Here is an 18,373-nt window from a genome sequence, read left to right as displayed (position 1 = left end):
GATTATTTTCCCCCACCTGTTTCTATCTTGTGTCATATCTGCTGTGACACCACACTGCACCATATTGATCTCCCCACTTCTTTGACCGGCCTCGGGGTCGTTTCCCATTCAGCTCTTTAGCATCCATGGGGTGAGCTAAGTATTCCAATGGTCTTCTTACATCCCCAAACCATCTCAGTCTACTTTCTTGTAGTTTTTCTACTACTGGTCTCACTTTTGCTGTTCTCCGGATCACTTCATTCTTAATTTGGTCCTTCGGCGTCCCTCTACACATCCACTGCATTTTCATCTCCGCAATATTCAATATCTGTTCCTTCCCTTCGTCGTTCAGCGTTCCGCTCCGTGTCCGTATAATATGACTGATCTCACTACTGTTTTGTAAACGTTTCCTTTAATGTGTGTTAGTATCCTAATGTCAGACAATAGTCATGGCATTTCTCTCCATTTTATCCAATCGTTGCTAATTCTGCTGCTTACATCTCATTTTCTTCCTGAGAGCTCCCTCGTGGCTAAGCGATTAGCGTACGCGCCTTTGGCGTGAGAGACCGGGTTCGATTCCCGGCGGGACCTCATGTAACTCGGATTCCACGTTAATCAGTAGGTCCACGTCTCATATAGCCTCGCTGCTGAAAGGGACGCTAAACTAAAATCAACTCAATTCCTTTCCTTCCTCCTTCTATTCCTGCATTTTCTGCAGTATTGATACCAAGTACGTGAATTCCTTCGTCATTACCACATCTTCTTCGTCCAGTCGTATTCTTGGATTCTCGATTACATTTTTCTTGAAAGGACAATGCAAATATGTTGTCTTGATTTTACTAATTCTAAGCCCTTTGCACTCCAATGCTCCTCTCCAGGTATCTAATTTCTCTTGTAGTGCTGCCTTGGTCTCGCTTACTGACACGACGTCATGCGCAAATAGTATAGTATACTCTTAGACATTCTTTTGTTAATTCGTCCATCACAATTGCAAAAAGTTGTGGACTAAGACTAGATCTCTGATGAAGTCCCACTTTAACTGTAAACACTTCTGTTATTCCGCACGTTCTCTTCACTCCCGTCCTACATCCATTAGACATATATTGAATATGTATGTGTTTGGAACACACTTCTTCTTCTTCAGTGTCCACCAAATAAGATCTCATGGCACTTTACCACACGCTTTCTTTAGATCGATGAAAACCATATGAAGGTTTTTTCTGGTCTTCTCTGTACTTTTCCATTAGCATCCTAATTACTAATGTTGTATCCGTTGTCGATTGTCCTGGCATGAAACCAAATTGCTTCTCTGTTATTTCTGTCTCTTCTCTCAATCTTGCTTCTATCACTCTCTCCCAGAGCTTCATTGCATAAGTTTTATTGCTCTATGGTTTCCATATTCTTGCACATCTTTGTTTCTAAAACCCAGTACAGTGTAGCTGATTGTCCTTTCTTTTGGCATCTTTCCTGTTTTCAATATCCTACTAAAAAGTCGAGTAAAAAATGCACTCCTTCTTTACCTAACCTTTTTCCATACTTCGGCAGAGAGTTTATCCATATGGCCATGGAGTTTCAGCACTTTTCATCTTTATTATGGCATTTTCTACCTCTGCCATGGCCCAGACTAAACCATCCCTGATTCATGGATAGATTTTCGCAACTCTCTCTCAGGTTTTCTTCATTGAGAAGCTTTTTGAAATACACCTTTCGCCCCTTTCTTTATCTTCTCCTCACTTTTCAGAACTTCCTTATTTTTCTTCTTGATGCAACGCACACGCCAAATATCTTTCTTTTGCCTCTCTCCTATCGAAAGCTTGTAGGTCACCTTTTCTCTCTGTTTTGTTTTCAGGAGGTTGTACAAACTCAGCATAAACTTTGCATTTTGCTAAATTAACTGCTTTCTTGGCGTTCTTCTTCACTTTCTTGTAATGGGTCTGACTTCATTGAGGGAGTCAAGGGAGTCGAGGGAGTAAAAATAATTACTCGAGAAAGTGGAGGGACTAAAAGAATTGACTCGATGGAGTAAAAATATTCACTCCAGGGAATAAAAATAATCACTCGAGGGAGTCAAGAGAGTAAAAATATTCACTCGAAGGAGTCGAGTGAATATTTTTACTCCCTCGAGTGAATATTTTTGCTCCCTCGACTCCCTTGCGTGAATATTTTTACTCCTTCGACCCCCTCGTGTGATTATTTTTATTCCCTTGAGTGAATATTTTTACTCGGTCGACTCCCTGGAGTGAATATTTTTACTCCCTCGAGTGAATATTTTTACTCCTTCGACTCCCTCGAGTGAATATTTTTGCTCCCTTGACTCCCTCGAGTGAACATTTTTGCTCCCTCGACTCCCTCTAGTGAATATTTTTGCTCCCTCGACTCCCTCGAGTGAATATTTTTACTCCCTCGACTCCCTCGAGTGAATATTTTTACTCCCTCGACTCCCTCGAGTGAATATTTTTGCTCCCTTGACTCCCTCGAGTGAACATTTTTGCTCCCTCGACTCCCTCTAGTGAATATTTTTGCTCCCTCGACTCCCTCTAGTGAATATTTTTACTCCCTCGACTCCCTCGAGTGAATATTTTTACTCCTTCGACTCCCTCGAGTGAATATTTTTGCTCCCTTGACTCCCTCGAGTGAACATTTTTGCTCCCTCGACTCCCTCTAGTGAATATTTTTGCTCCCTCGACTCCCTCTAGTGAATATTTTTACTCCCTCGACTCCCTCGAGTGAATATTTTTACTCCTTCGACTCCCTCGAGTGAATATTTTTGCTCCCTCGACTCCCTCGAGTGAATATTTTTGCTCCCTCGACTCCCTTGCGTGAATATTTTTACTCCTTCGACCCCCTCGTGTGATTATTTTTATTCCCTTGAGTGAATATTTTTACTCGGTCGACTCCCTGGAGTGAATATTTTTACTCCCTCGACTCCCTCGAGTGAATATTTTTACTCCTTCGACTCCCTCGAGTGAATATTTTTGCTCCCTTGACTCCCTCGAGTGAACATTTTTGCTCCCTCGACTCCCTCTAGTGAATATTTTTGCTCCCTCGACTCCCTCGAGTGAATATTTTTACTCCCTCGACTCCCTCGAGTGAATATTTTTACTCCCTCGACTCCTTCGAGTGAATATTTTTACTCCCTTGACTTCCTGGAGTGAATATTTTTACTCCCTCGAGTGAATTTTTTTTAGTCCCTCGACTCCCTCTAGTTATTATTTTTACAAGGGGGAGTCCCTCGACTCCCCCTTGTAATCCATTAGATCTAGTTGATTGCTACAGTTCTACTATCTTTTGCATCATTCCTTCTTCTCTTTCACAGCTGCCTGAAGTTATTTATTCCATCACCATATTTTCTTATCAATGAGGCCTCTTCCTTTTGTTTCTCGCTCAACTTTTCTTGCTGTTTCTTTGAGTGTTACTGATACTCTGCTTCATTCTTCCTCCACGAGCAACTCTTGTTCCTTTAATTGTAGTACTTGGGATGTGGTAATTTGGTTTCAAATCTTTTCAGCAATTGTCTCATCAAATTTCCACTACTTCGTTCGAACAGGAAGATTTTGTCATCTTCTTCCTACCTTTTCTTTGATGAAGTTATCGGCTACTACGAGGCAGTGTTGCTCCGTTAAGCGCGTCATAGACGCACGCACTTGCATTACCAACATGTATGAAAGGTTTCTTTCATCATGCATCTTGAAAGAATTTTTTGACCACACACGTACCAATGTGCTGTCCAACATACTGAAAGTAGTTTGAGAAATGTGGAGGACGAGGAAACGCGTGCTTTTTCTTTCTGCAACTGCACGACCTTGGCATGCGACGGAGGAGAGACTCACGTGATTTCTTCCGCTGTCGTGATTGGCGGACCAAAATATAGAACAGCCACCTTGCATGAACGAGCCCATACACGGTAAACATGCATGCAGAACGGCAAAAACATCAAACATGTTTTCAGAAGATTTTGAAAACTTTCAACATGAATGAACGAGGCCATACACGATCAACTTGCCTGTGGTTTTATCATTTTTCATACAAGTCGGGCTGTTTCTTCAGGCATGTGTTTACGTGTATGGGCCGCTTTAGTCCCTCACTTGGTATTTATTACTTTGCAGTTCTTTCCATCATGTAGGTTTTCTCTCTTCCATAAGAGGAAGTCAATCTGAGATCTTGCGATGCCACTCGCCATGCGATGCGAGAGCGTTGACCTCTGGTGCTTGGGGTCACTGGTTCGATCCCAACTCGCGCCGTGTGGACTTTGTGATGGACAAACACCGCGCTCGTGAGCTTTCTCGGGGTTCTCCCGTTTCCTCCCACTCTCTTCATTCCACCATTTCCTTCATTTCTCATAATCACCGTCTTCTTTACCTTAACCGGCATTTAATTTAATTTAATTTAATTGCAATAGCCTAATTCGCACACTGTGAGAGAGTATATAATAGTGACCGTTTCAACTACCAGCATAGATTCATTCATACATGTAAGCTTCGCTTCGATCCAGGCCAAATAAAGTTGTAGGGATAACATCGTGTTCCTAGGTTTTCTCGGGGTACTCCCATTTCCTTCCACTTTCTCATTGCATCAATTGGCGAGAGCTCATGTGGTTCGGATTCCATCTTAAGCTGTAGGCAGTGTTCGTAGGTTTCCTTAAGAAAATTTCCCTCAACTAGCACAAAAATTTCCCTTTCCTTATCAAAATTTTCCCTAGTGTATTTAGTAGCCTATTCTTATGGCAGAAATTATGTGATAAGATTAATCTAGCTATATTAATAGGAAGTACCAACCAGGGGCGGATCCAGGGGGGCGATCGGGGTGATCTTCTTCCCAGAAGAGGAAACTTTCTTATTTTATATATATAAATAAAACCCATCCCAAAGTTTGGAGCAGTATGACAACCCACCGCTTCTCCCGCCAGAAGTCGGTCCTGGATCCGCCCCTCGTACCAACCATATTTGTTTCATTCATTTGCTTTTGCTTTAGAAAAAAAAATACACACAAATATACCCATCCAACAATGGGAGCAAAGTATACTATTTTAAACAGCCTCCCCCTCCACACACATATACACAAACTATTGATATTGTACTGGTTTATTTCCAGGGACCAGGCACGTAGCCAGGATTTTTGTTTTTATTATTCCGTCAACTACTGTCTGTTCCAAATGACAGGTTAAAGGAGCAGTAGAAAATTGTTTTTGAAATAACATATTTGATACTGCAGAGAGGCGATAACGAAAAATTATGATTAAAAAAAATGTCCACGCTGTTACACAACGGCACTATTCTTTCGGAAGCTTGAAATCTCCCAGACTAGTAGCAGTAATTCTGAGAATTCCGTAAGTTTTCTAGAAATTTCAAATTCCCTGACTCTGCCAGGATATCTCGCTCACCTTACCACCATATATTGCAAGTACAGGAAAGAGTAACCAAAAGCTTCCTGTAGTTTTTTTTTTTTTAAATTTTTAACGCTGATTCTTCTTATTCTCATTTTGTTTTGTTTCATCCTTCCTTAATTTTTTCTCTTCTGGTCTCGAAGGAGGGGGTCCGGACTCCCCGGACCCCTTCCTTGGCTACGTGCCTGCAGGGACGTAGCTAAGGGGGGCACGGGGGCACTGGCCTCCACAAATTTTGGCTTGGCCCTCTCAAATATTTATTTAAAATTATATGTTACAAATTGTTTGTTTTTATCCTATAATAAATGAAGAAATTATCCACAGTAAACTGAAATTATTCATACCTCTAAAAAAAAGGCTATTTTTAAAATCCATTTACAGGCTATTTCTTAAACGCTAAATGAACAGTAATAAGAAGATCAATAACTTTGGGGGCTGGGCGTCATCTTCGTTAATATTGCGAGGTTCTTAGAGTGATTAGAGCCTTATTTATAATCGTCTTGAGGTACTAAAGGCTAAAAATCTATGCAAATACACTTTTTGTAACTGACAAAGACAAAACTGAAAGGTCGATTTGACTCAGAGGCTTGCAGGATGCTCTCTCATTGCTGAGTTTTTCAACATAGTACTTTGTTTTAATTGTTTTACGAGAAGGTATTGAATGTAGATTTACTTCCTTATTTTTATTATGTTCAACAACGATTCTGGCAAAAGAGAGAATAGAATGTCAACTATTTAGAACCTTATCTGGCAACACTGAGGCTCAGCTGGAAAGAGTTCTCAAATCATATGGGTTATTCCATTTGCAAATATGGCCCAACCAAACTCAGAACTCTGGCTACGTCCCTGTTTATTTCTGAAGAACAAATAAAAAGTTAAGTATTTATGTTGGTCAATCAGCCAACGTCTGAGAATTTCCCTGCATTTTCACGTTTTATCGAAAAATTCCCATTTTCCCTTTTCGCTAAATGTACCTACAAAATTTCCCTAGATTACGGAAATTTCCCTCAAATTACGAACACTGGCTGTTGGTCCACGTCTAGCCTCGCTGCATCAGGGGAAGTTAAATTAAAAATCAAATGATTCCACTGATTCTTCCATCATCCACTTACGTTAATTATCGTCTCCCTTATCTAAAGGGCATTTGTGGGACGTTAAACTGTAATATTTTAATACTGCATAAAACCAAGGGCGCCGATTTCTCTGTAAATTTGGGAAGGGGGGAGCATTTAGATGTAGAAGGTATATATATATATATATGAGAATTTAAGACAATTTGCATTCAAATTATGCCAAATATTGTGTATTCATAAATACAATACGGGGGCTCACATGAGCTTTGGCCTCCCGGCCCCACAGGATCGGCGCCCTTGCACAAAACTGTGTTTTCCTAAGTATATTTTCATACTTCCATACAGTCTATAGGCCTACTATGTTTATTTCCATACCATTTGTTGAATAGTTTCGTATTCAAATAAAAAAAATCGTTATATACTGTGTAAATCAATAGATTAATTTTGACTCACCTTAATTTGCTACCTCTGGCTACATTGTCATCAATCTTCTTGGTTTCAGAGTTCTGGTTTTTCTTCGCTGGAGCTGGAAGTAATGATTTATTCTTTCTCTGGCGTGACACCATTGCGCACTACTAAATACTAACGTTTCCTTTCGTCAATTGAAAAACTGAAGACACGTGTGTGCCGTCTTCAAGAGCAACGACGCTGTGTGGTGCGTCGTCGTCGTCCACTGGCGCACAATTACTCAAGCAACTGTCCACGTCAGTGCGGATGTTTACAATAAACACACCCTTGTGTCCTGTATCAGTCCAATAGGCTAGAAATGCTTGTTTTGTTCTTTAGAAATGAAACATTCATTTTGAATCAACCATTGTGAATTAAGGAATTCAAAACAGCAGTTAGAAACAAATTTGTTCTGTAAACTTTTCGAACAGGTAACAGTGAACAAAGGTAATTTTGCTTCCAATAAAAATAAAAGATACTAAAGTCAGTCACGCACACATGTTTCATTTTATTTACATTTTTCAACTTTTGCAGCAATCAAGGAATTCTACAGTATTATAAAGATGATATATGTAGATTTTGTTGGGCTGAACAAAATGATGTGAGTGTGTGTAAATCCTCATGAGTTATTTTCGAGAAAAATGAGTTTTGTAAAAATAAAAAAAGAGAGAAAAGGAAACTAAAAATCGCGATGAGGCAAAGGTGTACTTAAAGAATAATACTAAGGAAAAGAAGAACTACCTGAATAGGTCACGTTCTGAGACACGATGGATTTAATTTGGACACAGTCGAGGGTACAAATCAGTGGCGGATCTAGGCCGGGGCCCAGATTTTTCAACGTCAAAATAATTTAACATATTATTTAGGTATTTTTGGAAGTGAATATAAACTCATGAATACTTATCATAGCCTAGGTTCTGGTTGCCCCCCCCCCCCTAGTTTTTATATTCTAGATCCGCCTTTGGTAGGAATGTCAAAGGCCGAACATGGTTTACGATAATTCACACATAGTTGCCGTTTCCATGCCGTGCCTCATCCGTGCTGTGGTCCACGAAGTTTCTTTTCAAACTTTGACATTAAACATTCATTGGGTTGTCTTTATTTATTTATTTATTTATTTATTTTTCACATTCACTCATGACTGCCGTGCCTGTACCGTTCCCGTATCACGCCCCGACAGGCCGCCTTGAAGAGAAACCAGCCCGGTTGTGGCTCGTCGGCGGTGAAACTTCGGCTTTCTTCGGAGCACACGAAGCACACAAACAACGTCCTCCTCCTTGCAATCCATCTTGGGGAATGGTGTGGAAAGTAGGGATGGCCAGAACCGGTTTTCGGGTCTGAACGGATCCGGTTCTAGAAGATCCGGTTCCGGAACCGGTTTTTCGGATCCAGGTCTAGAACCGGTTCTTCGGATCCAGGTCTGGAACCGGTTCTTCGGATCCAGGTCTAGAGCCGGTTCTTCGGATCCAGGTCTAGAGCCGGTTCTTCGGATCCAGGTCTGGAACAGGGTTCCTCGCGGAACCGGTTCCGCTAGAACCGAAACTTTGTGACCATCGCTACGCTAAACCGGAGCTGGCTGTGAACAGTGTGCTAGATGAAATAGTGGAAGCGACAGGCAGGCGCCCAGGCGGCGGCCGCTTGTCTCATTTGGCTAAATAAACTGGGTAACTGGCAAACTCATTGGCTAAACAGGCAAACTGGCAAACTGATTTGGCTAAACACCCACTGGTAGACCAACATTTTGGGGGGGCGGGCACAAGCGGGTCTGGGCGGAGAAGGCACAAGTGCATGGTCCTCTTTGCATTTTTTGAAGGTGAACTTTGGCCTCCTTTACGGGTCTTTGGGGGCTTTCGGATCCAGGTTTGGAACCGGTTCTGGAACCGGGTTTTCAGATCCAGATCTGGAACCGGTTCCTAAGATCCGGTTCTGGAACTGGGTTTTCAGATCCAGGTCTGGAACCGGTTCCTAAGATCCGGTTCTGGAACCGGGTTTTCGGATCCAGGTCTGGAACCGGTTCCAAAACCGGTTCTGAAAACCGGATCTCCGAGAACCGGTTCCTCGCGGAACCGGTTCCGCCGGAACCGGAACTTTGTGGCCTTCCCTAGTGGAAAGCAGCAGCGGCATGGCACGGCACGGAATGCTATATGTGAATGGTTGCGGCCGTAGCACGGCAGGGGAACGGCACTCTATGTGTGAATCATCCTTAAGAGTCCATCAAGCAAATAATGAAGGACATTGGCTGCCCCAATTGTTTGACCATGAAGAGGCTAACAGAAAACCACGAGGTCTAGAGAGCTGCAGCAAACCAATCTTCAGATTGACAACTGAAGAAGAGTGGTACGACAAGCACGCCATCTATTAAGGTGAATCTTGTGGGGTAGTGACCCCACACTTCTCTGTATTTATATAGCCTATATACTATACTATAGTTTGATTATACTATAGTTTGATGGGATATTTGGTAAAATTATGGACAGCGCTTTTATCCTTTAATTTTTTCCATCCTTTTTTCAGTGTTACCCTTTTTTCTTCGTTTGTCAAGCTTTGTAAGTATTATACAGTATATATATATATATATATATATATATATATATATATATATATATATATATATATATATATATATATATATATATATATATATATATATTAGGGTGGTCCTTAATGTTTGATTTCCTAATTTCTTTGGACTCACCCCCTAAAATGGTTGCATATGGGACTAAATTAAGGAAAGAGAAAAATTAACTTCATTGAATAATATTAAATGGTGCCCCAAGCAACCTAAAATTTTGAATCCGATTACAGTACATAATATATGGGAAAAATCTGGAACAAAATCTTGTAATTTAGAAACGGCTTAAGGGAACGCAAAAATACCCTGGATAATGGAACTAGAGGAAGAGACACATCTAATGTTGTATAGTATTGTCACAGAAGCCATCTTGAAGTCCGCCATCTTGGATTCAGATTAAAATTTTCAAATAGGAAGAGGGTCATGTGACATATCGTTTTGAGGTGGAGTTTCACCATAAACACAAATCTGGCACTATTTTAAAGATAGCCTTAGTCGTCTATTACCTGTGAAAATATTTCTCTTTTTCACAAGTAATAACTCTTACACTACTAAATGTAAAGACATGAGTTTGGCTCGAAAAGAACAAGAGGGATATCGCGGCTTCATTAGAAAGAGGAACGCAAAAGAAAAATGCACTTCTGAAAATGATTTGTATGAATTTTATACCAAAATACACGGAGGTAAGCATTTCAAGAAATGAAGAGGAAACCCCAGTTGAGTACGTAAGATAAAATGTAAATATGTGCCTGTGTGCGCCCGGACCCTGCAAGAGATGTAAAAGGGGAAAAACTAATTTTAAAACTCCAAGACAGGTTGCTGCTCTTGATCGATACAAGTCCACTGATAGAACGAAAATACATATTCTGACAGCGACGGTAGAAACATTAGGCCATAATGTAAAGTAACTAGTAATAAATATGCATCAATGCTGAGAGAAAATCCGTAGCGAAGTTGCATAAGACCACAAAAACAATTTCGGAGTGCATCAAGTGCGTTAGTTGTGCACTGAGACGGAAAAATACTGCCGAATTTGACTGGTAGAGAGACTATCGACGGGTTATCAATATTTATTACAGGAGATGCTCATGAGAGGCTAATTGGTGTTCTCAGTTTGTCATCATGAAGAGGATAACGAACATATTATTTCTACTACAGTTCATTAGCTTGAAGAATGGAACTTGGTAAAGTTCGTGTAGGCAGTTTGTTGTCACACTATTCCCTGCAATATGTGTCATGTGAACGGTGCTTTCATTCTGCTAGAGCAGATGCTCCAAAATGATCTTCTATACCTTCCTTGTAGACACTACATTTATGAATTGGTTTTAAAATGTGTATTTGACAAGTGTTGTGTTTCGTTTGCATCTGGACCGGACGTTCCCCTATTTAAGCATTTTCAGAACGATTGGTCTAAAATAGATTGTACTAACTTTATTCCAGAATTGATGATGATAATGACGTAAGGAACAACATTTCAGATGTAAGAAATGAAGTATTGAATTTTGCTATCAAACTTGTAGAAGCAGGACACCGCAGAGAAGATTACAGTAAATTTTTAGAACTGACATTCTTGGATGGCATACCTCTTCGAAGAGTTTTCTTTCGTTTGCCTGGAGCAATTCACCATGCAAGGTAGATGGGAAAAGCAATATACTGTTTAAAAATATTCTCTTTCGCCAACATTTTCGTTTAACGAAGCAAATAGCATCGTTTAACAGCAAATCTGATACGACTATATGTCCAAGCTTGATTTAAATGTGATCAAGTATCCCATTCATCATTACAAGACCTGCAATTTTTGAAAGCTTTGTACAGTTATAGGCAAATAGATAATGAATTATCTGAAGTGGCTCTTTCTAAATTTTCTCGGCATCTCTGGTACTTGAAGGAGGAATACGTAGCATTGGAGTTTTTTGATGATGAAGTTAACATAGTGGAAAAACAAAAATTGGTTGAAAGAATTAAAACTGTAAGGAGAAACCGTGAAGCAGCAAAGAGGCTTGACGCAAGGATAATATCATAAAAATTCTTGCGAAAAGAGAAATCAGTGATTTTGATACAACAAACAATTTTTTCTCGTGAGATTTAAAATACCCAAAGGGTTTCTTGAGTGTGATCCGATTTCATGGTAAGATAGCAATGACTATCTTCAAGGAAAGACAATAGTTAAATTCATCTCCGTAATAAACGATGCAGCAGAAAGGGGAGTGAAACTAACAGAAGATTACAAAATCGTTTTTACGAAAAATGAGTATCAGAAAAAGTTTATTTTGCACATAGTGAATTCTCATAGATAATCTTTTCCTAGATGTGACAAAAGTGAACTGTGTAGTATATAAGATTGAAAACCTATTGAAAACTTACCCCAAAGCTACAGTACTACATAAAAGGGATATTTCAATTCCTTCCATGTTATATTTTTTCTTTTTCCTCATAATGGTCTATGAATCATCTTGATGAAAAAACTTATTGGTAGTTCATGGTGAAACAAAGATTTAACTTTCTCTAGCAGTTTGTTTCCAGTTTATGTAAAATACTTCCAAAATTCTTACAAATCTGTGGTCCATAACTACAATAAAATAACATTACATCGAAGCATTTCGTTTTTCACACGTAATAACTCTTACAAGATTATTGGTAGCTTGAAAATAATACGAGATTCGTGCTTCTGGGAAAACGCCACCTCAAAATGATATGTAACATGACCCTCTTCCTATTTGAAAATTTTAACTGGAATTCAAGATGGCGGATTTCAAGATGGCCGCCATAATAATGCTATACAAAATTAGGTTGTTCATTTCCTCTAGCTCCATTATCCAAGATATCTTTCCATTCCTATAAGTGTACAATAATGATGCTGAGTTCAGTGGTGCAAATATTATCATCCTCTATTAGAAGAATGTAGTGAAAATTTATTTAAAAAAAAAAATCACACAGGAGGAAACCTAAATTTAAAAAAAATGTCAAAAATAAAATAGGTGGAAAGCCTATCAAGGTGAAACCTAAATCCAATGAAGATGATACAAAAAATAGGTGGAAGGTTATTATATAGGTGGAAAGCCTATCATACAGGTGGAAGGCCATCACAGGTGAAATCTAAATCTAATGAAGATGATGATAGTACAAAAATAGGTGGAAAGCTAATCATACAGGAGAAACCTGACTCAATGAGGAAGATGATCATAAAAACTAGGTGGAAAGCCTATCATACAGGTGAAACCTAGACCTATGAAGATGATGATAAACATACGAGAAAGGCTAAGTATGATAAAAGGAACGAGGATGAAACAATTGAAGACTAGAGTAAGCTAAACTTGAGTCAAGAATAGAATAGAATAGGAAAATTAGAAGATGAACAAATATTAGGTAGTTAGGAGTTTATATATATAAAAAAATATCTTTTTTTTTCTTTCTTTGTTGATTTTGTCTAAATTTTATTTTGTTGTTTCTTATTGTTGTGGTTTCGTCCATTTTCCCATCCCTCGTCCCTGTCCTCCCTTGTCCAAATTGAAAACCAAATGAATGATGAAAAATAATAAAGCAAAGAAGATTGCAATGATGATAGCCCTGTTTCGGTTAAACTTTCAGGTGCCGAAACTGAAAGGCGCGATCTGAGAAAAAAAAAAAAAAAAAAATTCCTATAAGCCGTTTGTAAATTACAAGAGTTTATTCCCGCTTTTCCCCATATACTATGTAATGTAAACGCTTTCAAAATTTTAGGTCGTTTGGGGCACCATTTAAAATTATTCAATGGATCTAATTTTTCTCCTGGCTTAATTTTGTCCCACATGGAACCATTTTAGGGGGTGAGTCCAAGGAAATTCCTAAATTTATTTTTCCCCATATAAATAAGGACCACCCTAATATATATATATATATATATATATGTGTGTGTGTGTGTGTATTTGGTTATTTTTTGAATTGAGCGATCTGGTACCATAGCTATTGGTAGAAGTCACGTTATTGTAATAGTACATTCTGATTGGCTGATAGGTCTTCTCTGCGATGTATAGGGAACAAGTGAAAGGGCCCATCACTTGTCCTCTGCAACGGTATGTAATATACCTTTCTTATATATTGTGTAAATAAAAAGTTTATTATTATTAGTGTTGTTACCATTCGTTATTCTATACGTGAGTATATAATATAGAGTATTTAGTCATTTACTGAACAATTTTGTTAGTTAAACAAAAAAAAAAAAAAAAAAAAAAAAAAGGAATATTATTTCAAGTTATTGCTCTGGATTATAATAGAAGGCAGTAGCCATATTGAGTCAGATTACAAGTTTAAACATGTGGTATACCATGACGTTAAGGAATAATTAAGTGTATGTATGAAATCGAATAATCGAAGATAACTCGAGATTCATATATGTTTTATTCTACGTGTCAGCTATAGAAAGTTTGTTCTTGTTACGTTTTGATTTATTTTTTTTAATTTTTAGTTTTGTTAATAAAAGTTTGTTATGTCAACTTTATTCCAAGGTGTTCTTTGTCAAGTTGAATTTCTATTTAATACTGCAACCAGTGAAGACTGAATATTCAAATGTGCTTTAATAATTATCTCTTTTTCAGCTTTATTCCCATTTTTACGTGCGCTAAGCGACGTTACAAAATACATACCAGTTGGGGATACCTTTCTCAGGAAGGACAACTTATTTTTTCTTTGTATTTTTTTAAATTTAGTCATCGTAAAAATTGAACTTCCTGGGAGGGGGCTGGTAATTGCGACATTACCCACCCACAACAACGGTACAAACTGATACTGATGTATAGGCCTACTGTCAGCAATCTCTCCATTGTGACAGTAGCAAGGCGATAGTAGACTCTATGGTTAATGAAATATTGCCCAAAACTATCATTATTTTAATGACTAATGAGATATTGCTCAAAATTATCATTAACTTTTAATGACAAATGAGATATTGTTCGAAATTTTCATTGCTTTTGTGGATAATGAGATATTGCTGAAACCCTAAAATTGTCATTATTTTAATGACTAAAGAGTATATTGCCCAAAATTATCAATAATTTAATGGTTAATGAGATATTGCCCCAAATTATCATTAACCTTTAAACTTTCTTAATTATAATGTTGTCAAAAGATAAGATGTATTCCCAGTGGCGGGTCTAGAGGTTAAAAACTGGGGGGAGGCAGCCAGAGTACAGACTATGATAGGTATATCATGAAATCTTTGAGTTTTACGTCCCACGGTTATGCCGGTTAGGCTAAAGGAGACGGTGATGATGAGTAATGAATTAAATGGTGGAATGAAGAAAGTGGGAGGAAACGAGAGAACCCCGAGGAAACCCATGCACACGGTGTTTGTCCACCACAAAGTTCACTTGGCGGGGGCTGGGATCGAACCCGGGACCCCTAGCACCAGAGGTGAACGCTTTACCACTGAGCCACCGCGGCCTCTAGATATAGCATGAGTTTACTATAGTTCCCTTACCTGGATCTGCCACTGTGTATTTCAATCGACCGATGATATTGAAAAGAACAAAATAAACTGCTTGAAGGTGAATTTTCATGCGTATTTTTTTTTAAAAATCGAATTTTTATAGGCTAAAAAGCATGTCGTTCATTGGCAATCTGATGCAGTTGATAGTTTTTATTATTCTGAAAGAGATTATTTATTTCCAATTTTCGGCGTCTACCAGCGTCGCGAGGCAAATTGGGGAATAAAGTCAAGAACAGACGTGACGGCCTCTAGGTCTAGAAAAGCTTCTGATACGCCTGTTAGACAAGGTATATAAAATAGCAGGTAGTCCCAGTTCGCGTTTAGCGTTCTCATTGGCTACTTATCCGTGACGTCTTGTGGAGGGATTTTTGCCCATCTTGAAACAGTATATCAAGTAGTGTAATTGCGTATGTAGTATTTCACTTCTTCTCACGAACGATACCTCGCGATACCCAAGGATGTTATAAAATAGAGGATCTGCCAATATGTATCTTGATCCTATTAGATAACTGAATGACCGCCATGTATGTTGGCTTAAAACATTGCGATTCTCATATGTAGACTAGGGATGGCCAGAACCGGTTCCTGGTGGAACCGGTTTTCGGGTCTGAACGGATCCGGTTCTAGAAGATCCGGTTTTTCGGATCCAGGTCTGGAACCGGTTCTTCAGATCCAGGTCTAGAACCGGTTCTTCGGATCTAGGTCTGGAACCGGTATTTCGGATCCAGGTCTGGAACCGGTTCTGAAAACAGAACCGGTTCCTTGCGAAACCGGTTCCGCTGGAACCGAAACTTTGTTACCATCCCTACGTTAAACGCGAGCTGCTGGCAAGCTGTGAACAGTATGCTAGATGAAATGGTGGAAGCGACAGGCAGGCGCCCAGGCGGCGGCAGCTTGTCTCATTTGGCTAAATAAACTGGGTAACTGGCAAACTCATTGGCTAAACAGGCAAACTGGCCAACTCATTTGGCTAAACACCCACTGGTGGACCAAAATTTTTTTCTGAGGGCACAAGCGGGTTTGGGCGGGGAAGGCACAAACGCATGGTCCTCTTTGCATTATTTTTGAAGGTGAACTTTCTGCCTCCTTTACGGGTCTTTGGGGGCTTTCGGATCCAGGTCTAGAACCGGTACCTAAGATCCGGTTCTGGAACCGGCTTTTCAGATCCAGATCTGGAACCGGTTCCTAAGATCCGGTTCTGGAACCGGCTTTTCAGACCCAGATGTGGAACCGGTTCCTAAGATCCGGTTCTGGAACCGGCTTTTCAGATCCACGTCTGGAACCGGTTCCTAAGATCCGGTTCTGGAACCGGGTTTCTGAAAACCGGATATCCGAGAACCGGTTCCTCGCGGAACCGGTTCCGCTGGAACCGGAACTTTGTGGCCATCCCTAATGTAGACACGTAGTGTGTCTGTCGTTTATTTTTTAAGTTATTGCTTCAGATTTATATTACACAATGGCTGTACTTGCTGCACGTATGAGTGTACAAACAGGAAGGAGAAGAAATTACCCGAAATAACCTTTCACAGGTAAGAAAATCACCATTCATAGGATACGTATGGCTCCACGATTTTGTGGTATGGGCAGATTCTCCATTTTATAATATCCTTGGCGATACCTCACGTGACGTCACCGACCGCAAAGTATTCTGGGAAAAATGAGAGCAGAAAGGCTGAAATCAAGAGTCCCCTGTCTGTTAGAGATAGAGCGACACAGACACTGGGCACGTGTTAGGACGTAGTTCAGCTGGTCACCAACAGATGACATTGAAGTGATTCAGGCCCACAAACGGTTGTCACGCCAAGTAGGGTAGTCAGAGTGGTATTTCACACTTTTGTTGCCATTCTAATATCAATAAATATCTTTGTAGAAAATTCAGACAGTGAAATGAGTAATCAATATGTGAGTGAAAATAAAAAGAAAATCAATAAATAAAATAATAGTCTATATACAGCGCACAACGTTTGGCATGAGCTATGACATGCGGGAGGTAGGAAGAACGTTATCCGTTGTGAGGGTGACAGTGAAGAGAGAGGGAAGATATATAGGCTATTGGTAGTGTTTCTAACCTATGGCGATTTAACCTATCGACGAGTTACGATAAATGAATTGTGGGCATAGATCAATGTCGACTGTAATATGCTGGACAATATTGTGGATAACCTGGGTTATTGCAAAGTTTGTGCGCGATGGGTCCCAATCTGAGGATGCTTACAGACAGCGTGCGAAATACTAGAGAAATGAGGGGGAAATTCATCTACTTAATATTTTTGGGAGAAAATTTCCCCTCACTAAAACTTACTGGGAGTGGATAAAATGATACTACTGTCAAAAGGTTGCAAATTAATTACAGTTATTCACATAGGGTTAATTAATATATATTTCACATGGTGACCCTTAGACTATGATTTCGCACCCTACTTAGCCCTACAGGCGATCACAAAACTCAGCGCATTGACATGTATCGAGACCAGTTGGAGAAGTATAAGAATGAAAGTGACATTTTTCTGAAAAGCGCCCTCACCGGGGATGGAACGTGTGCAAGGGCGCCGATCCTGGCCCCTCCAAAGCTTATGTGGTCCCTCTATTGTATTTATGAGCGTACGATATTTGGCATAATTTGAGTGTAATTTGTCTTAAAATCTTCATATATAAACCTTCTGCACCTGAATGCCCTCCCCCCCGAAATTTACAGTAAAATCGGCGCCCTTGAACGTGTGTCACCACTATGAGCCGGAATCCAAAGGACAGTTCATGCAGTGGCGATATGCGAATCCTAATCAAAAAAGAAGTTCAAGACACATTCATCTACAGGAAAACTTGTGCGCTCTGTATTTTGGAATAGGCAGGATGTGATTGTTGTTGATGATTTCGAGCCTGGAGAAACTATGAATTCAGAATACTGCAAGGATACACTGACAAAGCCAAAATCCAACATGATAACGCCAGGCTCCATACTATGGGGCTTATTGCGAAGTTTGAACTGTTCTAACATACTCACCATAAATATGTATGCTCTCATTGTTAAGTGTAATTTGTAGCCATCCTGTACATTATTTTAAAACCTGTTTGGATTAAAATTTTATTTAAATGAAGGCCAGGACATTAGATTTTTTTAAAGTGCTAAATATGTGTTCGACGCCGACGGTACATTTACACTATTGGACACGATGTTTAGTGTGAATAATATGCAAGATAACTGAAAAAATAGGTTATAGAAGACAACATGATTAAATATTTTAGTTGATTTTAACTAATAGTTCTGAATTTTGTTTATCACTCTAAAGCTGTTGCCAGAGAACTACAATGGCTGTTCGTGGGGGGCAAAATCCCTCAACACTATAGCAAAATGGCAGTTAGCCACATCGGTCGATTTACAAACCATAGCAACCCAGTATTGAAACCAGAAGTGGTAAAATTTGTCACTTTTGGTTCAAAATAGAACCATTTCTGGC

Source organism: Thermobia domestica, chromosome 13 (genome assembly GCF_964235325.1).
Source record: "Thermobia domestica chromosome 13, izTheDome1.hap1.1, whole genome shotgun sequence".
NCBI classification, from domain to species: Eukaryota; Metazoa; Arthropoda; class Insecta; order Zygentoma; family Lepismatidae; genus Thermobia; species Thermobia domestica.
This window is presented reverse-complemented; position numbering follows the sequence as displayed.